Source organism: Ovis canadensis, chromosome 18 (assembly GCF_042477335.2).
Source record: "Ovis canadensis isolate MfBH-ARS-UI-01 breed Bighorn chromosome 18, ARS-UI_OviCan_v2, whole genome shotgun sequence".
Taxonomy (NCBI): Eukaryota; Metazoa; Chordata; class Mammalia; order Artiodactyla; family Bovidae; genus Ovis; species Ovis canadensis.
The window spans coordinates 76708541-76732870 of NC_091262.1; positions in this window are offsets into that span (position 1 = coordinate 76708541).

A 24330-nucleotide genomic window follows, 5' to 3' on the forward strand; every position below is an offset into this window, starting at 1 on the left:
ATAAAGGCAAATACTCGAAACAAATGTAAGGGCAAAAGTTCTGAGCAGAAAAATAGAAACAATAAAAAGGAACACAATGAACATTTTAGGAGTGTCAAACTCAATATATAAATAAAAATTCACTGAAAAGACTCGTAGCAGAATGGAGATGAAATAGGAAAGAATCAGTGTGCTTGAAGATAGATGAATAGAAATTATACAGTCTGAAGGACAGAGAAAAAAATAAAAAATGAACAGATTCAGAAACCCATGAGAAAGTTTTAGAGGTCTAACAATAATATTGCAGAGGAACAACAAAAAAAAGTATGGAAATAAATTTTGAAAGAAATAATGGCTAAAATCTTCCTATATCTATTTATCTAGAAAGATTCAGAAAATTCAGCAAAATGAAATCAAGATAGGCTGACATATGTCCAGCAAAGTAGTTTAAAATGCTGAAAACTAAAGATAAATTACAAAAAAACCCGATAAATAAATAAATTACATGTAAAAGAAAAACAATTCAGAATGACTAAGGATTTTCCTTAGCATCATTAGTGCTATTTCCTTAATGCCATTCCGTTCTCCGGTGGACCACATTGTGTCAGAACTCTCCACCATGACCAGTCCGATTTGTGTGGCCCTACAAGGCATGGTTCATAGTTTCCTTGAGTTAGACAAGGCTGTGGTCCATGTGATCAGTTTGACTTGTTTTCTGTGATTGTGGTTTTCATTCTGTCTGCCCTCTGACAGATAAGGATAAGAGGTTTATGGAAGCTTCCTGATGGGAGAGACTGACTGTGGGGGAAACTGGGTTTTATTCTGATGGGCGGGGCCATGCTCAGTTTAGTTCCAGTTCAGTTCAGTTACTTAGTCGTGTCCAGCTCTTTGGGACCCCATGGACTGCAGCTTGCCAGGACTCCCTGTCCATCACCAACTCCCAGAGTTTACTCAAACTCAAGTCCATTGAGTTGGTGATGCCATCCAACCATCTCATCCCCTGTCATCCCCTTTCCCTCCTGCCTTCAATCTTGCCCAGCATCAGGGTCTTTTCCAGTGAGTCAGTTCTTTGAATCAGGTGCCCAAAGTATTGGAGCTTCAGCTTCAGCAGCAGTCCTTCCAATGAATATTCAGGGTTGATTTCCCTTAGGATTGACTGGTTTAATCTCCTTGCTGTCCAGGGGACTCTCAAGAGTCTTCTCCAGCACCGCAGTTTGAAAGCGTCAATTCTTTGGTGCTCAGCGGGAAAGGAGACCCACTCCAGTATTCTAGCCTGCAGAGTTCCATGGACTGTATAGTCCATGGGGTCACAAAGAGTTGGACAAGACTGAGCAATTTTCACTTTCACTTTCACAGCCATCTTTATGGTCCAACTCTCACCTCTATACATGACTACTGGAAAAAGCATAGCTTTGACTATATGGACCTTTGTCAGCAAAATGATGTCTCTGCTTTTTAATATGCTGTCTGTCTGTCATAGCTTTTCTTCCAAGGGGCATGCATCTTTTACTCTCATCACTGCAGTTACCACCCACAGTGATTTTGGAGACCAAGAAAATAAAATATGAATGAATGCAAAAGACAAAATTATAATCTGGTCTGGATGCAATTCTGAGTATAGAGATGCAATATATGCAATACAACAACTTTAACATAAAGTGGAAAAAGGAAAAGTTTAAATGTAACTGCAAGTAAAATCTAAAACTGTGTAGTAATTATATTAATAGTATCAGTTCAGTCACTCAGTTGTGTCCAACTCTTGGGGACCCCATGAACTGCAGCATACCAGGCCTCCCTGTCCATCATTAACTCCCAGAGCTTGCTCAAGTTCATGTCCATTGAGTTGGTGATGCCATCCAACCATCCATCCTTTGTCATCCCCTTCTCCTCCTGCCTTCAATTTTTCCCAGCATCAGGGTCTTTTCCAATGAGTTAGTTCTTCGCATCAGGTGGCCAAAGTATTGGAGCTTCAGCTTCAGCATCAGTCCTTCCAATGAATATTCAGGACTGATTTCCTTTAGGATTGACTGGTCTGATTATTCTATGTAATGTGACAACAAGCAAACAAATAACTATTTGGGTAATATTGAAAAGTGGCTCATTTGTCACAAGACAATGAGTACTTGTATGTGTGTTCTAAGTTGCTTCAGTTGTGTCTAATGTTTTACAATGTTATGGACATATAGCCCACCAGGCTCCTCTGTGAATTCTCCAGGCAAGAGCACTGAAGTAGGTTGCCATTTCCTCCTACAGGCGATCTTCCCGACCCATGAATTGAACTAGTGTCTCATGTCTCCTGCATTGGCAGATAGGTTTTTTACCACTAGCACTGCTGCAGATAAAATATCAAAGAATTAAGTAAAAACCAATCTGATAAAGATAAAAAAATAACTAACATAAAAATATTTAAAAATAACTAGATACTCAAAAAAAGAACAGAAAATTTAAAAGACCCAAATAGAATTATCACCTTAAAAATTAAAACTGAAAATTTAAAACTCAAAAGATAAGTTACATAGGATATTAAAATCAGATAAAGAAAAATGGTAAACTAGAGGACAGATTTCTTATGGCCCATATAATCAACAGTTACAAGAGCAGTCAGTTGACTCAGACCAGAGAACAAATCACAGTTTCAAATTGCTGGACGAGAGAAGAGTCCACTAGGAATTCTACAACCAGCTAAGCTATCATACAAGTGTGAAGGTAAAATAAAGACATTGTAAGAGAAATGAGAATTTACCAGAAAGAGAACTTTCTGAAAGAATAACTGAATAATGTGCATCCGAAAGAAACACACTCTCTTTCTTGCTCACACACACACATGTCCAGAAATAATGAGGCATTAAAATATGAAATATTGCTAAAGGATTTTTCTCTTGTTCCAGAAATGAGAAAAAATATTTTTCAATTTTTGACTGTGTTAAATAAAAGATGAAAGATAATATAAGCATAATAATAGAATGACTAATTTATAGCTTGTTGGGGGAAAAAAGGAATAGAAAATACTTTATCAATTCAATAGAGAATAAAAATTAAAATGGAACAAAAAACTTAATAAATAGAAAACATAAAATAAAAAAAAACTATAACACAATACAGATATATCAGTAATCATAATAAATGTAAATGGGCTTAAGTTGCCAGATAAGAAGATAAACTGTCAGATTGTACAAGAGAGAGAAAAGGAAAGATAATCACTTAATAAAATTTGAAAATCTCAAAAGACTGAGAAAAACTAACCAAAAGAAAGGTTGTGTAGCTGTTTTAATATCTGGAGGGGAAAAAAAAAAGGACAGAAGCCCAAAAGTATTATGTATTTATGCTCAGTCACGTCTGACTTTTTGTAGCCCCATGGACTGTAGCCCACCAGACTCCTCTGCCCATGGAATTTCCCAGACAGGAATACTGGAGTGGGTCGCCGTTTCCCACTTCAGGGAATCTTCCCGACCCGTGGATTGAACCAGCCTCTCTTATGTATCCTGCATTGGCAGGTGGGTTCTTTACCACTAGTGCCACCTGAGAAGACCCGAAAGTATTATAGGGAACAAAAACGCATCAGGAAGATATTGTAATTTAGGATTTACAGAATCCAATTTTATACCCTCATATTAAATAAAAGAAATGACAGAATAGGAATAAAAAGCTGAAAAATCTAATATTATATTGGAAGGAGTTAATATGCCTCTCAGTTACTGATGTCTCAGGAACAAAATAATAAAGACATAGAACATTTAAATAACATAATTGCTGAGTGTGAGGTAATGAAACATACAGAACCTTGTACCATCTAAGCTGGAGATTAAATGTTCATTTTGAGCCTGTATGGAGAATACACATATGATCATTTCCTAGACCATAGATCTCAAATGTTTGCCAGAATGTGAAACAAAGGAATCTTTCATGCCCTAACAGCTCATGTCTATGTTGGAACAGCCATTTTGGAGAGCAATTTGGCAATAGCTAATAAAAGTAGAAAAGCATCTACCTGTGCATCATCACTTGTACTTTCAGAAAATTTCTCTTCATTGCACAAGGATTCATGTACCAGAATCATATTGCAGAATTGTATGAAATTGTGCAAAATTGGAAATACCCTTAATGTCTATCAACCAGAGGCTGAATAAATAAGTTGAATCATATCATACAATGTAATATTACCAAGCTGTTAAAGCAGTTAAAATTAATGCACTACAGCTTTGTGAATCAACATGGATTGATTTCAAAAACCTACTCATCCAAATCCCTTTTCTAAAACCTTGGGGGGCCAGATGTGGTGTGTTTCAGAATTCATTTTTTTTTTCATTTCAGAGAGGCACATATTTATATTTTGGTAATACCACCCCCCCTCCCAAACCTGGGCCAACAGTATAAAACCAAGAATATCAGTATTTATACAGAAAAAAATATATTAAAGAAATAAAGTAGAATAAATCAAGGCCATAAATAACCTCATGTCAATTCTGGTCATATTTTACCACATAATGGGTTCAGGTTAAGTTAGACTTTGCTGACAAATATATTATAGAAAAAAAAATTTCTGTTCACTCCTTTTGATCCTGTGTTCTTAGTAAGAAATTCTGGTTTTATATTCAAGGAAAAAATTACAAAAAAATATTTTAGATAGCACAATATTATGATAGCATAATAGACATTGTATTTTAACATATATAATATGTTGTATTGTTAAAACATGCTTAGCAATACGATATATTTTATGGCAATATGCACATGTAGATACTTATAAAAACTACTCAAGGGACTGATATTTGCCAAGTTGAAAAAGAGTGTTTTTATTGCTGGGGAGAAAAAAAAAAGTGAAATTAGTGAAAGGGACCAAGAGAATTCAACTGTTTCTGTCTTGTCTTCCCATTGTTGTTTTGTTTAAATAAAAAGATGTGGGTGGGGGGTGGTCTGCTTATAAACTACACCACTAACAGAAACACAATATTTAATCTGATGGAAATAATGAGAAGAGATACTCCAGGCAGAAAGAAAAGGACATGAAGGTCTCTGATGTCTGCAAGAGGATGACATAAACCAAGATCATACTATGGCTGCTTGGCTAGGGAACAGGCTTCTTGTTAGATGGGGTAAGACATGAAACAAAATATCTAAGCATTCTGGAGGTGATGCAATCCAGGGAACAGTATGGTCATATGTGTGGCTTCCAACAGATGGATAGTTGAGGTACTTAACAGATACGGCTACTGTTATATACGTGTCTCTGGATGGCAAATTCTCTTGACACATATCCTCCTTTTAGATCTTCCAAAAATTACTCTGAAGTAGGTCAGGGCAAGCACTACGTCTCCATTTTGAGAGGGGGAAAAAAATTCAATTTGTAAAGATCCCTGTAAAACCTGCTCCAAGTTATAAAGGAGAAATAGGCAAATTCAGATCGTCTGATATGATCCATACAATAGTCTGTTTTCTCTCCCAACAGTTGTCATCCCAACAGGAGGGCAAAGAAATAATTAGGGATGTCTTCGAGATAATTTTCTTGATTGCCAAGAAAGATGTTTTATTTTCCCCCCACAAAAAGTGATAGAAAAGATTCAGTTATTGAAAAGTTTGGATAAGAAATTCTGGAAATAAGCAAACTGTTTTTTCAGAATTTCTCCAAGTAAGAAGATGATGGGAGGATAGTAAGAAGTGGACCCTGGAGTGTGATCTAATCTGATGTCATTTACACAAAGGGCAAGGCCAGGCTCAAGAGAAAGGCAATGAGACTTGTATTTAGAACATGGATATCTTTATTCCAAGGGCAGTGTCCATTTTTCCTTCTTTGTTAGTAAAAGAAGGTTTTGAGGAAAGACCAAAGGCTGATAAATTTGTGGACTTAAGTTAGATAAGAAAATGACAACGGAGGCATGTGAAGGAAAGGTGGTATTAAGAACAGGAATGAGGGGGACTTCCCTGGTGGTCCAATGACTGGGACACTACACTTCCATTGTGGGTGTGCAGGTTCAGCCCTTGGTTGGGGAACTAGAGTCCTGCCCGCCACGCAACTAGGCAATAAATAAATGAATAAAATATGCTTTTCATACAGTTCATGAGGTTCTCACGGTATGTATACTGGGGTGGTTTGCCATTCCCTCCTCCAGGGATCACATTTTGTCAGAAGTCTCTGTTATGACCCATCCATCTCGGGTGGTCATGTACGACATGGCTCATAATTTCATTGAGTTACACAAGACCCTTCGCCATGACAAGGCAGTGATCCAGGAAGGGACCTTGGCATGAGGCAGGCCATAGCGTTGAAAAGAGTTGGACACAACTGGGTGGCTGAACAACAACAATCAACAACAAAAATATGCCACTTAAAATCATTTTAAGAAAGAAAAAAAAATGGGAATAAGGACCCCTACCTCAATTAAAAGATTTAAGATTAGAGATTCTTAAGAAGAGACTTTGTGTGTGCACAAAGACACACAGAAGCTCTGAGTGCGGGTGGAGAGCTGATCCAAATTCAACAGGAGCCTGAAATGCGTTCTTCTGGGACTTCTTGACAACAAAAATAACTTGCAATGCATCTCCCCATTTAAGACTTGAAAATATGGATTCTACATGTTGGGGATCAAGTGTATGCTTTTGTAATGGATTATATTGAATGGTTTTGCATCAGTCATGAGCAATTGACAAATTATAAGGCTTTAATCTTAGCTCCCAATTCTCCCTGTAAGAGCTGAGGAACTGTGAGTTTAATGAATACCCAAATGGTCAGTTTAGCGTATCAGGTTGAAAAGGTCCATCTTACCATGTGCCAGTTCTTAACTCCAGGCCAGCACCCACGGGGCATACCCTGCTGTCCTTTCTGGAGTCACTCACCTATCCAGCCTTTGTTCTTCCCCTTGCAGTGCTGGGCAAAGAACCTCAGTTCTGCCTCTTGTGTTCCCTTTAAGGACAGCCTCATTCATTCCTTTGGTCACTTTAAAGTCCCAGCAAACAAAACTGCCACAGAATAATCACTGAATTTTTCTTACCACAAAAGCAAATTTTCAGGGAAGAAAAAGGAAAAAACAAAAAGCTGCTGTTTTCTTTCCAAGAGTCAGCTATCGCTTCAGTGTCACATTCTAACACCCATGAATGTCAGCAAAACCAGCAATCTTGTTCGTTTGGAGACCTGAAAAAATAATTTAAGTCACATATCCTTAATAATGAAGAGATATTAAGCCTTTCCTCTGGGGAGTATTATAAATAATATTCTTTTGTTTATTCAGTTGTACAAAAACACATTCAAGCCATGAAGTTTTAATATCTGCATCGAGCAAAGGTTATTGCAAAGGCATAATATCGAGTTTATATAAGAAACAAACACATTTCTACATGTTCTCTATTTCTTAACCTTGGGAATCTAACTCTTTCATCTCTGGCAAGACCAAGTGTTACTTTCTTCTTCTTCTTCTTCTTCTTCTTCTTCTTCTTCTTCTTCTTCTTCTTCTTCTTCTTCTTCTTCTTCTTCTTCTTCTTTTTAAATTCTGATTTTATTGTCTTTTCTTTCAATTGCTGATTAATTAATTTGCTCACTTTTGAATAAAATGTTGCTTAAACATCCAGGATGATTGAGATTGTGCCACATGTTTTGAACCAGATTAAGATATGAATGCCCTGTATGTGTATTGGATTTCTCTTATTGGATTGTATATGGTATCTGGATTTCTCTATATGATTTTTAAACAATTTCATTTTATGCTTTTGTAAAATCATCTACTAAAAGGAACAGAGCATAAGGATCTGATCTCTGTGAAACTGTTAACACAACAGGAAGGGAAGAAAGAATGTGGCAAGGGTTGAGTTTTGAGGACTCTTCCACTTTTCTTTTCTTTTAGCCCGCTGGTGTATTATGGGGATTTTATTTTCTTGGGCTCCAAAATCACTGCAGATGGTGACTGCAGTCATGAAATTAAAAGATGCTTACTCCTTGGAAGGAAAGCTATGACAAGTCTAGACAGTGTAATAAAAAGCAGAGACATCACTTTGCTAACAGAAGTCCATACAGTCAATGCTACGGTTTTTCCAGCAGTCATGTACAAATGTGAGAGTTGGACCATAAAGAAAGCTGAACACCAAAGAACTGATGCTTTTGAACTGTGGTGCTGGAGAAGACTCTTGTGAATCCCTTTGACAGCAAGGAGATTAAACCAGTCAATGCTTAAGGAAATCAACTCTGAATGTTCACTAGAAGGACTGATGCTGAAGCTGAAGTTCTAATACTTTGGCCACCTGATGTGAAGAGCCGACTCGTTGGAGAAGGCCCTGTTGCTAGAAAAGACTGAAGGCAGAAGGAGCAGGGGACAGCAGAGGATGAGACGGTTAAATAGCATCACTGACTCAATGGATATGCATTTGAGCAAGCTCCCTGGAAGAAAAGCTTTGACCAACATAGACAGCATATTAAAAAGCTGAAACATTAATTTGCCAACAAAGGTCTGTCTAGTCAAAGCTATGGTTTTTGCAGTAGTCATGTGTGGATGTGACAGATGGACTATAAAGAAAGCTGAGCACAGAATAATTGATGCTTTTGAACTGTGGTGTTGGAGAAGACTCTTGAGAGTCCCTTGGACTGCAAGGAGATCCAACCAGTCCATCCTAAAGGAGATCAGTCCTGAATATTCATTCAAGGACTGATGATGCTGAAGCTGAAACTCCAATACTTTGGCCACCTGATGCGAATAGCTGACTCATTGGAAAAGACCCTGATGCTAGGAAAGATTGAAGGTGGGAGAAGAAGGGGATGACAGAGGATGAGATGGTTGGATGGCATCACCAACTTGATGAACATGAGTTTGAGCAAGCTCTGGGAGTTGGAGAAGCAAACTCCCAACAGAGGGAAGCCTGGTGTTCTGCAGTCCAAGGGCGTGCAAATAGTCAGACACAACTGAGCAGCTGAACTGAACACACTGTCTCTGGGAGATAGTGAAGGACAAACAAGCTTGGCATGCTACAGTCCACGGGGTCAGAAAAAGTGGGGCAGGACTTAGTGACTGAACAATGACTACAACAGTGTCATGGGGAAGAGCAAATCTCAAGATGCCCAGGTGTAGTTTGAAATCAGTCTCTAGGTATTTTTATTTTTTGGCTTAAGGTCATTCCAGAGGTTTGCATGGAGTGTGCCTGGCTGATCCAAAGTGCCAGCATCAATGAGCATGGGTTCAGAAGGAGCTGATGTTGGGGAGACAGAGAGGAGGGAAAATGAGCAATGGAGGAGGAAGATATCCCCCCAACTTGTGCAGCTGAGGATGGGGGTGAGGTGGGCTCCTCCAGGTCCTGACACCTGTGCCTTGGTTTCCATGGGAAGATTTAAGGCCTAGACTTCAACAATGGAGTGTGAGGTGGAAAAATGAAACCCTGAACATCCACCGGGATGCCTTTCAACTAAATTAAAGGATAGAATGACTTCTCCAGGATGCTAGCCATCTGGGATTTCACATTCTAGGCCTTCTGGGCCTTCCAGGACTTATCAGAGGAAAGGGGAAAGCAGGAAAACCCCTCCAGGTAAACAGAATGGTATCCCTCCTCAAAGAGGGTCACATTCCTAAACCTGGGAATCTGGGAATATGGTACTTGACATGGCAAAGGGGACTTTGCAGTTCAGATTAAATTAAGAACCTTGAGATGAAATTAAGAAGATTAAGAATTAAGAGAGGATTCTGAATTTCCTAAGTAAGCCCAATTTAGTGATAACAGTTCTTATAAGAAGGGAAACAGGGGTGTTAGAGGAAGAACCAGGTGGTATGAGCAAGGAAGCAGAGGCATAGATGTTATGTGGAAGTGGCCAGAGTAATAACATTGCTGGGAGGGGCCACAAGCCAAGGAATGCAGGTGATCTCTAGAAGCTGGAAGGGACAAGAGACACATTCTCCCTAAACATTCCCAGAAGGGATGAAGTGCTGATGCCTTGATTTCAGGAATTCTGACTTTCAGATAATAAGATAAGTATATTATGTAGTAAATAATAATAAACACATGTTGTTTGGAACCACTGAAGGTGTGGTAACTTACTACAGAAGCCTTAGGAAACTCTTACCCACTTCCTGGAATTTTTGTTTCGACAGCTCCTCTCTCTGAACACGAGGGTGTAACATTTTCAGTGAGTGCAAAGATTGGTGAAATTTTTTTTTCCCTAACATTTCTGTTCCCTTTCCCCTGAAACTGATCAGTCTTCAAGTGATATATCCCATGTTGAAACCACTACACACCAAAAATAAGCCTTACACCTCTCTCAGACCCCAATTAAGATGGTTAATTTAATTCCCAAAATAACTAACAGATAAGAAATTACCCTAAAAAATCTTTGCACTAAATTTTTACAGTGATCTTGCCTCTTATATCCCTAATATGACCCTGCTCTCCCAACGATCAGAGATCAGAGTACATTTGCAAAATCTGGATGGCAGAAAGCTTGCCCACTCCCCCTCTCATCAGCTGCAGAGGGAGACAGTATGTGAGGAGAAGACAGGAGAAAACCCATCCATTCTGGCTTCATGCTTAACTATCAACATCTTGGCTCAAAGCCAAAGGATTCAGCTTATAATAATAACTGGCAATAATCCAGAATCTTTTAGAAAATAAGAAAGGAAGGCAGAAAGGAATTCAAAGAAGAGGAGAGAGAAAGAAATCCAAGCGGAGAGAAGAGAGTCCGGAAAAGAAAGCCAGCAAAATTATATTGTTGATTTTTCTTTTAAAAAGAAAAAAGGAAAGGAAAAAACTGCATACAACATAATTTTCAAAAACCATCTGTTTTAATCATACTCTGTGGCCTGTAATTAAATTTAAGTGAACATCTTACCTTTCCCGCTTTCTGAAATCAGAATGTAAACATATTCATGTCATAAAAATAAAACAACAAAGCAAAAGCAACAAAAACCACATCTACGACTCTTGGTACGAGTCGTAGATCAGGGTCATGTGTACAAGCCTGGTCTTACTGAGCTCAGAAAAGATGCTGTGAGCACACAGAAGCAGGGGCTGCAGGAAGCACAAAGAACGCGTGTCTCTCTGCCAGACACTGTGTTAGGCGCGAGAAATACACACCGTCCAATCACCCTTGAAACTATGGTGAGTCCCCTACATACGAATGAGTTCCATTCTGAGAGCACATTCAAACGTCTAATTTGTTCCTAAGTCCAACAAAGTTGGCTTAGGTACCCAACTAACACAATCGGCTATGAAGTACCTTATTATAATAATGCTTTTCATACAAATAATGGATTAAAAAACAAAGAAAAAAATAAAGAAAGCACTTTTAATTTTATACAACAGTACCTTGAAAAGTAGGGGCTTCCCAGGCGGCATAGTGGCAAAGAAATCCGCCTCTCAAGGCAGGAGATGCAAGAGACCTGTTTGATCAGGAAGATCCCCTGGAGTAGGAAATGGCAACCCACCCTAGAACTCCTGCCAATAAAATTCCACGGACAGAGGTGCCTGGTGGGCTACAATCCAGGGGGTTGCAAAAGAGTCAGACATGACTGAGCATGCGCAGAAACACACACACACACACACACACACACACACATTTCTTGAAAAGCACAGCAATTGCACCAACTCTTCTTTTATGCTTGCTTCGGGACATCCTGGGCTTAAAATATAAATATCATACTACTGTACTTTATACAATTCTGTTCAGCAAAGTACACAAAAGCACAGCCTCTTGTATAGGATGCACACGTGTGACAATGTACACCAGACACATGAACTAACTTGCGTGATCGGACCTGCGAACACCCATTCACATCTTAGAAAGTTTGCAACTTGAAAGCTTGTATGGAGGGGACTTACTGTATGTCAGGAGATGAGAACTGTCAATTCCACTTTTCATTTGAGGACAGTGAAACTTGAAGGGGAGAATGACTTCCTTGTGTCACATTTCCAACAAACAACACAGCCAGTCTGAACCCAGAATAAAGCTCAGCTGGTTTCGCAGGATCTTTCAGCCTCCCTCACTCTGGGTTTCAGGCTGTTCAAGAAAAATCTTCCCCAGGTCACCCTGGGGAAATGGTACTGTGGGATACTGTGCTCTGTTGAGAGGGACCAAAGACCTTCAGACTCAAAGCCCCTGTGACTTTTAAGTTTGAGAATAAAAATAAAACATCTACCTTCCTTCCCCCTGGAAACTCTAAAAACTGCCAATAGTCTTGCAGTTTTCTTAATTGACTGATGTCATCTGGCACTGTAGGAGTTTGACTAAAAGGAACAAGTTATTTGCCCTGAAGAAATGAAGTTAAATTTGCATTGATTGGGGCAGGAGGGGAAGGAAAGGTAAAAAGAGAGAGGTGGTGAAAAACAGTGAAATTAAAATCTCTTTGTAACAGCAGGAAAATTAATAACAGAGACCAGTTCAGTTCAGTTGCTCAGTCATGTCCAACTCTTTGTGACCCCATGGACTTCAGCACACCAGGCTTCCCTGTCCATTATCAACTCCCGGAGCTTACTCAAACTCGTGTCCATTGAGTCAGTGATGCCATCCAACCATCTCATCCTCAGTCGTCCCCTTTCCTTCCTGCCTTCAATCTTTCCCAGAATCAGGGTTTTTTCAAATGAGTCAGTTGTTCACATCAGATGGCCAAAGTACTGGAGTTTCAGCTTCAGCATCAGTCCTTCCAATGAATATTCAGAACTGATTTTCTTTAGGATGGACTGGTTGGATCTCCTTGCTGTAGAGCCGGGTATGGCATAAGCCCTCTCGGAGGAGGTTGCCATTAACCCCACCATAGAGCTGCCAGAACTTACACATGACTTGGAAATAGACTCTTGAAGGGCACAAACAAAACCTTGTATGCACCAGGACCCAGGAGAAAGAAGCAGTGACCCCACAAGAGACTGACCCTGACTTGCCTGTGAGTGTCCAGAAGTCTCCAGCAGAGGTGTGGAGTCGGTGGTGGCCTGATGCAGGGTTAGTGGCACTGAGTGTAGCAATGCGGTAGCCATTATCTTCATTACCTCCACCATCATTTGGCCTCAAGTCAAATAACAGGGAGAGAACACAACCCTGCCCATTAACAGAAAACTGGATAAAAGATTTCCTGAGCATGGCCCCACTTATCAGAACAAGACCCAGTTTCCCCCTCAGTCAGTCTCTCCCATAAGGAAGCTTCCAAAAACTTCTTAACCTTATCCATCTGAGGGCAGACAGAATGAAAACCACAATCACAGAAAACTTACCAATCTGATCACATAGACCACAGCCTTGTCTAACTCAGTGAAACTATGAGCCATGCCGTGTAGGGCCACCCAAAGGTCATGGTAGAGAGTTCTGACAAAATGTGGTCCCTGGAGAAGGGAATGGCAAACCACTTCAGTATTCTTGCCTTGAGAACCCCATGAACAGTATGAGAGACAGGGACCAAGGATTGTTCATTTCCATTCATACGGAGGGTATCAAAGGAAAGCATTTTATACTCCCCTGTGAATGTATCTTTGGACTTTTGCTCCCTACATGGTTGTAGCTGGGCTACAGGATGAAGCCCAGGATGTGGATGGAGGGAAGGTGTGGCGATCGTATTTGGCTCTTGAGAAAAGGTGATGACAAGAAACCATGGTCAGACGCTGACTTGGACTTAGTGGGTGGTGGGTCATGGCCTGAAGATCCCCACTCGGGGAGTTGGAGACTTAAATTCTAGTCTGTTGTACCCCAAAGGCCTACTTTAGAAGGTTCTCCTGCTCTTCATCTACTGATGACTCATGAAAGGCTGAATGCACACCAGGCATGTGCTGCCCCCAGAACAGGACGGGGTGGATGGCACACTGCTCAACTCATGCTCCCATCTGAAAGACAGGTGCTCACACTGAAAACGAGAACTGTTAGTCTGAAACTCGAGGGTAAAGATGCAGCGGGCTGAGACGAGCATGGCTTTAGTGAGTGCCAGCTCTGAGCTGGACACCTTATGCACATCACTCGCAGTTTCATTCCTAAAATTGTTGTTTAGTCACTCAGTCATGTGCGACTCTTTTGCGACCCCATGTACTGTAGCCTACCAGGCTCCCTGTCCATGGAATTCTCCAGGCAAGAATACTGGAGTGGGTTGTCGTTTCCTTCTTCAGGGGATATTTCCGACCTAGGGATCGAACCTGTGTTTCCCACATTTAGTAAATGGTATAGCGGGTTCTTTACCACTGAGCCACCTGGGAAGACTATTCTCAAAATCACCCAGAGTAAATGCTAATTTTTATGTGAATGTAACCTGAGGCCCCAAAACATTAGATGACTTATCAGTTGGAAAGAGATGACATGTATCAGTGCTGAGATTCAAACCCAGAACTGAGTCCAAGACATCTGTTCATTGAAGCCATAAACCTTGCCTGTTTTCTCCACCCTAAACTGTAGATATGAAAACCAATACACATCAAGGATCAGCCAGCTTCTTCTTCTGTCTTTTTCTATCAGAAAAAAAGGGGGTATATTCTGTTGCACTGACTCAGGTAAAGACAGAAGGCCCTGAGATTAATTGAGTTCCCATCCTGCCAGCTGCTCATCCAACATCCAAGCTCTGGACAAGTCTCTCCCCCTTAGGGCTTGGTCTCCTTCTCTGTTCAGTGAAGCACTTGACATAGAGCTCCTGGAAAACCTTGGTCCTCAGAGTGTCAGCTACCTGGGACTTGTAGCATCAGAATTACATGAGATCTTCTGAGAACTGACTCCCAGGTCCCAGCTGAGACCTGCCAGAGCAGAACATGCTCTTTAACAACATCCTGTTCAACAACGTTCATGTTCATGTTAAAGTTTGAAAAGCTGTACCCTGAAGGTCCTTCTACTTTTAATGCTCTGAGGCTTGATTTTATGTGAAGGGTGCCAACAAAGGCTAATGTAAGAAGGAGAAAGGGCAAGAGGAGGAGATGACAAGACATGGAAGAGGGGGTTAGCTGAGAGGCCGCGGAGAGAGGCAAATGAGGGAGTGAGGGATGGAAATGTGAGATGTTTTGGAAGCAGAGACAGAATATAAACAAAAGATGGGGGAGAGGCAGAGAGATGAGTGAGAGAGATGCGTAAACATCAAAGGCTAAACAGAAAGGAAAGGAGAGAAAAGAAAGAGTAAAGAGGTTGAGTCACTTATTTAGGGCCCAGGCACCAACTAGCCAATGTCAGGAGGGAAACTCTGGAATTCTGAGTGGCCAGGAGATGCTGATGGAGAGGGAAATGCCAGTCAAGGTCCCAGGCTGGTGGCCAGGCACAGGTGGCTGCCCCAATCTGTCTACCAGTGTCCAGCAGGCTGGCTTTTATGATCCTAACACATTTGTGTGGCAGATGAATCACTCAAGTCAGTTCTATTGTTAATGAGAAAAATTATCATTAACCATTCCTTCCACGCGCATGCATCCTTTGCTTGGATGTGCCCAGTTATAAATCAGCCATTTTCATTATTCATTGTTCCTGGATGACTCATGCTTCAGGAACTCAACTTCAGCCCGAGTCTGGAGAGTTCGATTTCTGTGGTCATCTGCTCTCTCTCATTCCAACAGGAGTTAACCCTTCAGAAAGTATGGAAGCAGCTGTAGCAGGGATCAGTGATGGCTGCAGAAATCATGCTGGAGATCCGCTCCCCAGATTCTTAGTCCACCTTCTGGAAACAGCATGGGGTGGGCAGGAAGCTGAGATAAGAACTGACTCTATTCCCTCCTGGTTTTAAGGGCAGGTGTGCAGGTGAGGGAATGGCCAACATAAAACCTCTGGAAATAAGCTGGTCAAGGGTTAGTAGACATCTTGCTCATTCATTTTGAACCAGCTCATTTCATTTTCTTTTTGTTGTTGTTATTATAGCAATAATATCTTTATTTGCTTCATCATGATATTTTATATTGCTCCAGCTTCAAACTCTGGCAGGACGTCAGGACACAGGGAAGGACAGGTCAATGTTTCTCTTTGCTGCTTTCATGAACTTGGGCACATCTCTAATACTCTGTTGACTCAGGTGTCAAGTGGGAAAAATGATGCTCAGCAATGATCTGGTCACAAGGATAAAGAATAATTTGAATTTTAACTGTATTATTATTTTTTTAATTACCAAACTGAGTTTTAAAATTGAGCAAACAATTATCAGAGTGTTAACATGTTCTCAAGAAACTGTTGCTAAAAATACTAGTAGTTTTGTCATATAGAATGATGTAAGGATACCCTTATATAAATACACAAGGATATGAATAACAGAGAAATGGCTTCCCAGGTGGCTCAGCGGTAAAAAAAAAAATAGAATCTACCTGCCAATGCAGGAGATGTGGGTTCAATTCCTAGATTGAGAAGATCTCCTGGAGAAGAAAGTGGCAGTGCACTCCAGTATCCTTGCTTGGGAAGTCCCACGGACGGAGGAGCCTGGCGGGCTCCAGTCCATTGGGTCACAAAGAGACACGACTTCATGACTAAACAACAACTTAGAGAAAAACTTAAAATATATATAGTCAATTTTATTTTTAAAAGCAGTGAATAATCCAGAAAAACTGACAGTCTGAAACATGCTCTCTGTAGTTTTTACTTTTGCATGGAGTCTGATGATGGCTGTAAGGGCCTTGGGAGCTTTCTTGCAAGGAGAAGCTCCGGGTACTGCTTAGAAGAGGGTTCCACCAGCCCATCCATGCTGACACCTGATCCTGGGCTTCTAGCCTCCAGAACCATGATAAATATATACCTGTTGTGTATAAGCCAGTTCACCTGTGGGGTCTGTTTCAGCAGCCCCGGGGGACTAAGGCACACATGTGAGCTCCCCTCCCTTCCGTTGTTGTTGTTCAGTCACTCAGCTGTGTCTGACTCTTTGCGACCCCATGGACTGCAGCACACCAGGCTCCCCTGTCCTTCACTATCTCCTGGAGTTTTCTCAAACTCATGTCCATTGAGTTAGTGATGCTATCTAAACATCTCATCCTCTGCCACCCTCTTCTCCTCCCAGCATCAGAGTCTTTTCTAATGAGTCAGCTCTTTGCATCAGGTGGCCAAAGTATCGGAGCTTCAGTTTCAGCATTAGTCTTTCCCCTCCACGTCCCACCTTCCTGATCTTTGCAAGTCTACTTCCCGCCTCCTAGTGCTTTCATCATTTACTGGTTGGCAAACTTCCATTCACCCATCAAGACCCAGCTTAAACATCACCTTCTCTGATAGTGGTCAGTTCCTTTTCATATCCTATGAACAGGGCTCCCCTGGGGCTAGGGACTGGGTTAGCAGTTGGAGAAAGGCAAAGACCCTTCAGGCAGGGCTCTGAGGGCTCCAGACCACTCTGAGCACCTCCATGCACTCAAGAGAATCCAGGGTCAACACCAGGATTCTCTCTGTTAGCTCAGATCTCTTTGAAGAGAAGGTGTACCTCCTATTTATTTCCTCCAGGTTCAGAATATTGCCTGGCACATGGTCTGTACTTATTATATTTGTGGAAATGAATACTGTATTAATGATGGGATCCAAAATCACTGCAGATGGTGATTGCAGCCATGAAATTGAAAGACGCTTACTCCTTGGAAGAAAAGGTATGACCAACCTAGATAGCATATTCAAAAGCAGAGACATTACTTTGCCGACTAAGGTCCGTCTAGTCAAGGCTATGATTTTTCCAGTAGTCATGTATGGATGTGAGAGTTGGACTGTGAAGAAGGCTGAGCGCCAAAGAATTGATGCTTTTGAACTGTGGTGTTGGAGAAGACTCTTGAGAGTCCCTTGGACAGCAAGGAGATCCAACCAGTCCATTCTAAAAGATATCAACCTGGGGATTCCTTTGGAAGGAATGATGCTAAAGCTGAAACTCCAGTACTTTGACCACCTCATGCAAAGAGTTGACTCATTGGAGAAGACTTTGATGCTGGGAGGGATTAGGGGCAGGAGGAGAAGGGGAGACTGAGGATGAGATGGCTGGATGGCATCACGGACTCGATGGACGCGAGTCTGAGTGAACTCCGGGAGATGGTGATGGACAGGGAGGCCTGGTGTGCTGGGATTCATGGGGTTGCAAGGAGTCGGACACGACTGAGTGACTGAACTGAACTGAACTGATCTTTAAATCAGTGTGCATCTTCAAATCAAGTTGGCCTTGCTTGTGTTTGTTTCTTTATCTGGTTTTGTTGGTACCAGGGTGGCTAAGCTGGATGTCAATTACAGATACCATTGTGAGGGGGGAAAAGGACCTTCACATTCCTGCCACCGTTATGAATCCAAATACCGTTGCATGCAGAAAAATGTACAATGAACAGGAACAAATTGGTCAGCTGCTTATATCTTTCAAGATAGTATACATGAGGTGGGTGTGGGAGGATCTGGCAAAGGAGGCTCTACCTCCCACCCCTTGGATATCCTTGTTCATTGTGTTCCAAAAGCCAAGTGCTAGGCACAACACTTTGGCCATAAATTAAGCCCTCTCCCCTGAAAGCTGTGATTCCAGTGGTGTCTGGTGTGTGTTCTGTGGTGTGAGATCCCAGAGAGACCACATTTTCACACTTACCCATCTGCCACCACCTGCCTCTCAAAGAATCAACTCAGTCATCCTCTTTAAAGAACCCTGGCTGCCTCAGGAATGTATTTTGAAAATGAAAGAGAATCAAAAGATGAATGTGCCCCATCTGCAGCCCCCTCCAGGCAGGGTCAGAGGCAGAGGCCTGAGCTTTGGTCCCTGGCCACCCTTCAGTTGCCTCCCAGCCAAGCTCCCTGCATGGGGATAATTCAGAAAGAAGTCTTTGCTCCTGCACAACCATTTGTAGCAGGAGCTACTCAGATACTCTGAGAAACCAACCTGAGCAACTTGGGTGCCTCACATGAACTGTCATTTTGTAAATTTCTTTCCATTTGGTTTCAGTGATTATGCCTTTGACTTTGTGATTTATTCTTCGCTGCCTCTGTGTCGCTTTGTTCTCTACAATAGACTAGGGGTTGAGAGATGTTCCAGGAGAGAAACCCGGTTCCCAAGGAAGAGAAAGGGGGCACATAGCTCTCAGGAGATGATGGACAGAGAAATGCAAGGGATCCAAGGATTGGACATAGATATTTTGCAACATTTGAACAGGAAACACAGTTACTTCTGGTTTCCAAACATCCAGTCAGAACTTGAAGCAGGTCTCTTCTTTACCTTCTGCTGAAATTAGCTTTTATCCCCAATCAAAATCCAGAGTCTGGTTTGTTTTGATTGTTTTCTTTGCTTTCATCCCCCCCCCCCCCTCCTTTTTTTAGTTCACTTCATGCTAAAACAGAGAAAACTCGAGTGCTCACTAAACAACCCAGGCACTGGGACTCTACCACTTCTGCACTATTGTCAACAGTTTGCTTGACACAGGATATTAGCACATGTGCTTAAGACACAGAGGTGGATTCCAACCCTCACTGGACCTTCTGCAGAGAAGCTATGAGGCCTGGGGCAAGTCGACTGCCCTTTTACAACTTTGTTTTATTTGTTCATTAGGAAAATGCAGGTAATAAAACTGACTTCCTAGGATTGTTGAAAGGATTAATGAGTAATCAGTAGAGTCGTTTAGCACAGTGCCTCTCACAGGGTAACCCCGGAGAAAGTGGATCTTGTTTTATCTGTATTCTCTCTATTTAAACACAAATAAAAAGGCATCATGGCTATAACTGCAACAATCTAGCTAATGAAATATCATGGGAGGAAGGTGGTCAACGTCACAGCCTTCTTATCTTCTGAGCAGGGAGAGAACTAGCAGAAAATTAGCCATGCTCTTTCAGACACTTGGATGCCTGTTAGGAATATTCACTCCTTCAGGCCAAGCGTGGTCACTTCCTGTGTGATCTCAGACCACCCTTCTCCAGCCATGCCGTACTGTTTTCCTGACTTGACTGCCTTCTGGCTTCCTGGACAACTTGTCTACAGGGAGACCAGAGGGTGAAAAGAGGGGAGAAACAAGGGTTTGTTTCTCTGAGCATCTCAGCAGTTGTGTATTAGTTGGTTCTGGTTCCAGTAGATGACCTTTTCCTCCATGGTCTCCCCTCCCCTGGGCAGTCCCTGCTGTGCATACCCCCTTGATTTAGATGACATTTCTCTACTCTCCATCTCATGCGTTGCTAATTCCCATAGTAAACATTATGCTTCTAAGATACCTAGATTGAGTTGTTTTTTTCTCGACTAGACTTTGATTTCAACTGGAAAGATGCCTTTGCACTTGAACTTGACACTGTCATGAATCACGGAAACTCTGCAGATGACCCCTTTGGTCTATGTCTCCCCTAAGCCATGTGAGCAGTTCTTAGTCCACATGGTTGCTTCTTTGCGTTTTCAGCTTGGTCTGCTCATTTGCTTGGTAGTTACTGCCTGTTGAGAAGTCTTCTTAAAAATCTACCAAAGGTAGTATATGACCCAGTTCATCCATTCTGGAGAGTCAGTTCTGGATCTTTTTCTGGATCCAAAGTGACTAGTTATACTGCTTTATCAGTGGGTTCTGTATCTCCAGCAGAGCCTGTTGCCTCTCTATACCCTCTGTGAAATCTTCCTTGTGTACTAATGTTGGAATACCAGAATTCAGCAGCTGTGCTCTCATAGATTAGTGAGGCTGAGTGTTTAACTGCAGGGCACGAAGTAGGAGATAACACACTAGACAGACTAGAATGTTGGTCCAACTCTTATTGGTGTCTTGCTTTGGGGTCTTGCAAATCATTCACCAATTCAGAAAGAGAAGATTGTTGGAGCAAGAAAAAAATGAAGTAACAGGATACCCAAGAAGTGTCACATTATGGGATGTTTATAAAAGTAGAGCCTGTCCCAGGGCGGTCTACCTTTGAACCCCAGCATCTTCTTGGTGGACTAGCTTCTTGCTGGTGTCCAATTTCATTTGACAAGCAAGAATACTGCTTGGTTCTTAGAAAATATTCACCCAGTGTTTGCAAAATGTGGGTAAAACAAATCAAGGGAAACTAACTCTGAAATCTCATTGCACCTCACTGCTTTTTCACTGAGGAAATGAGACAAACTCAGTTTGCAGGGCTCTTATTTTAAAACAATATTTAGGGCAGATGGTGCCCCACTGAAAAGTGAGCAGAGCAGTTACACATACTGGCTTTAACTCACTTGAAACTCCAGCACTGTGGCTCTGGGCAAATCAATTAACCTCCATAAAGTGTAGTTTCCTACAATGTAAAGTGGAACTTGTGAGACCTAATCCGATTACTGGGAATGTTTAATGAAAACAATAAAGTACTTACTATAATAGATATGTCTGAGCCACTATAACTCAGATGGTAAAGAATCAGCTTGCCAATGCAGGAGACCTAGGTTCAATCCCTGGGTCAGGAAGATCCCCTGGAGAATGGAATGGCTACCCACTCCAATATTCTTGCCTGGAGAATATCAAAGGCAGAAAGCTTTTGGAAAAGCTATAGTCCATAGGGTTGCAAAGAGTTGGTTGCAACTAAGTAACTAACACACATAATAAATAAAATAAATGTGAAATGAACAGTTTCTCTGTTTATTATTTTATAGAATAGATATTACTAATAAGCAAATAGGCACAGATATCACTCTTATCAAAATATACACATGCAAAAAATCTAATAGCTAGATTCCTCAATTCCCCCCTTCCTACAAGAAGTCTCCTACAGCAAGGAGATCAAACCAGTCAATCCTAAGGGAAAACAACCCTGAATACACATTAGAAGGACTGATGCTGAAGCTGAAGCTCCAATACTTCAGCCACTTGATGTGAAGAGAGGACTTATTGGAAAAGACCTTGATGCTGGGAAAGATTGACGGCAGGAGAAGGGGATGGCAGAGGATGAGATGGTTGGACAGTATCACCAATTCAACAGACGGGAACTTGGGTGAAATATAGGAGATGGTGAGGAACAAGGAGGCCTAGTGTGCTACAGTCCATGGGGTCAAAAAGAGTTGGACAGGATAGCAACTGAACAACACCAACAAAAATAGGAAGTTTCTTTGCAGTTGAGAGGAAGCCTGAATGGATCTATATTTTAAGAACTGAGAGATCTAAAAGAAAATGGAAGGTAGAAAGAGAACCACATGGACAGAGGATGGAAGACAAGATGTTTCTGTGTGTTTATTTTAGGGAGATGTGTTTAAGAAGAGTGACACCACAGGCCAGGGAAGAGCATCCAAGAACATTCTGGGAACTGTCTGTGAACCATCCTCATATCCCTTTCAATAGACTGCAGACAAATGCAGTAGAGAATTGGAATGTTTTTTTTTTTTTTTTTTAGTTTTTTATTTTTTAAATTTTAAAATCTTTAATTCTTACATGCGTTCCCAAACATGAACCCCCCTCCCACCTCCCTCCCCATAACATCTCTCTGGGTCATCCCCATGCACCAGCCCCAAGCAGGAATGTTTTTAGTTACTCTTGTTCTATAAACTTGAACATACTAAAACTGCATGACCAAACTACGTGTGCCCAGTGTAAACAGGGTTGTAGCTATAAGCCATCACTTTCAGGAACAGAGTATTTCTAGTAAAATCAACACCAACAGCTTTGTGCCTTGGGATGGAGAACTCCTTATCTCAAAGGCCAAAAGTTTTTCACTCATCTTTAGTACAATTGATATAAGGAGAAATATTTCCCAGCCTACAAATTAATAGAAAATATTTCATTCAGTCTAAAAGAGCAAAAAGCAAAAGAACAATGACAATAATAACAAAAGCAAGCTCTTCTAACTCAGGCAACCCCCACCTGTAGTTCTTCATTGACTGGTCCTCACCCAGCTGGACTCGTGGCTCAGGTGGTAAAGAATCTGGCTGCAATGCAAGAGATCCAGGTTCAATTCCTGGGTTGGGAAGATCTCCTAGAGGAGGGAATGGCTATCCATTTCTCTTGCTTGGGGAATTCCATGGACAGAGGAACCTGGCAGGCTACAGTCCATGAAGTCACAAAGAGTTGGACACACTGAGTGACTAACACTTTTACCTGGCTGGGCAACGATCAGCTAGTTTACTTCAGGGATGGGATGGCTAAGTAGAATTTTAAGGAAAAGCATCTTAGTAAACAACATCTGGGCAAGGCAAAGAAGAAACGGGAATGTAGTCGGGCATCACCCGTGCAGTGACAGATTGCATCTTTAATAAGCAGGCACTGAATTAGAAAAGTAATTTGTAAGAGACATTAACGGAATGTGAGTATTCAACTTTGACCAACACACTTGCATTGGAATCTAGGCTCTGTCACATATTGAGGCTTATGTTTCAAATTTGAGGATGATGGCCCCCATCCGTGAGCTCTCAGTGTGGATTCATAACTGTACTGGGTGTGAGAATAATACTGACTATTTGCAAGTACTTTAGAGAGAGAGTTTACATCTGCTTGCTTCCCTTCCCCCAGCAGAAAGCTAATCAAGAGATGAAGACAGAGCCTGGGGACTGAGGGATAGGAGGGTGCCCCTTACCCACAGTCATGGTATATGCAGTTAGGAGACACACTGAAGCCTGCTCAGAGGATTTCCTCATTGCCAAGAGTGGATGCCTGAGGTCGGTTGTCGGTCAAGGGACAAGGTGAATTACAGATATCAAGGAGGTGGAACAAAAGCCCAGGCTGAGATAAGACAGCAAGAAATAACAAGAAATTGCAGCTCAGGACAGAAAACTCCATCCAAACAATTGTTTTCAACTCCAGTTGAACAGAAGAGTATAACTTTTTAATAACAATTTTTAAAATATTCATTTATTTATTTGGCTGAGCCATCTTACTCGCAGCACATGGGAACTTCAATCTGGCATGTGGGATCTTTTGCTTGAGGCTTGCGAACTCTTAGTTACAGCATGTGGGATCTAGTGCCCTGTTGTGATATTTAGTCACTGATTCCGACTCTTTGCGACCCCATGGACTGCAGCACACCAGCCTTCCCTGCCCTTCACTATCACCCGGAGTTTACTCAAACTCATGTCCATTGAGTTGGTGATGCTATCCAACCATCTCATCCTCTGTCACTCCCTTCTCCTGCCCTCAGTCTTTCCCAGCATCACGGTCTTTTCCAATGGTCAGTTTCCTGAGCAGAGATCAAACCCAGTGACTCTGTGCTGGGAACATGGAAACTTAACCACTAGACCACTGGGGAAGTCCCAGTAGGGTATACATTTTAAAAACACTGATAACATTAGCCCAATCTTGATCCAATGAGATGAGAAATTTGGTCACTGAGACCAGACCTTGTATGTTTGTTGATTTGTCTGCCTTAAGTTCTCCCAGCTGAAAACCACCTTAATATGAGTATCTGAAGGTAGCATGTTGTGAACATGAGAAAACAGCTGCGGTATTAGCCAGGTCGAGTTTGCTGTCCCACATTTGTAAAAACATTTTTTGTTCATTTTTGGTTATCATAAAAACAGGAAGGCTTTCATCAAGTAGGTCTGAGCCTTATTTTTCCCATCTGTAATACTGAAATAATAATATTGCCTGCTTAAGGTTTTTGCTAGGATTAATTTGATATTATCTGCA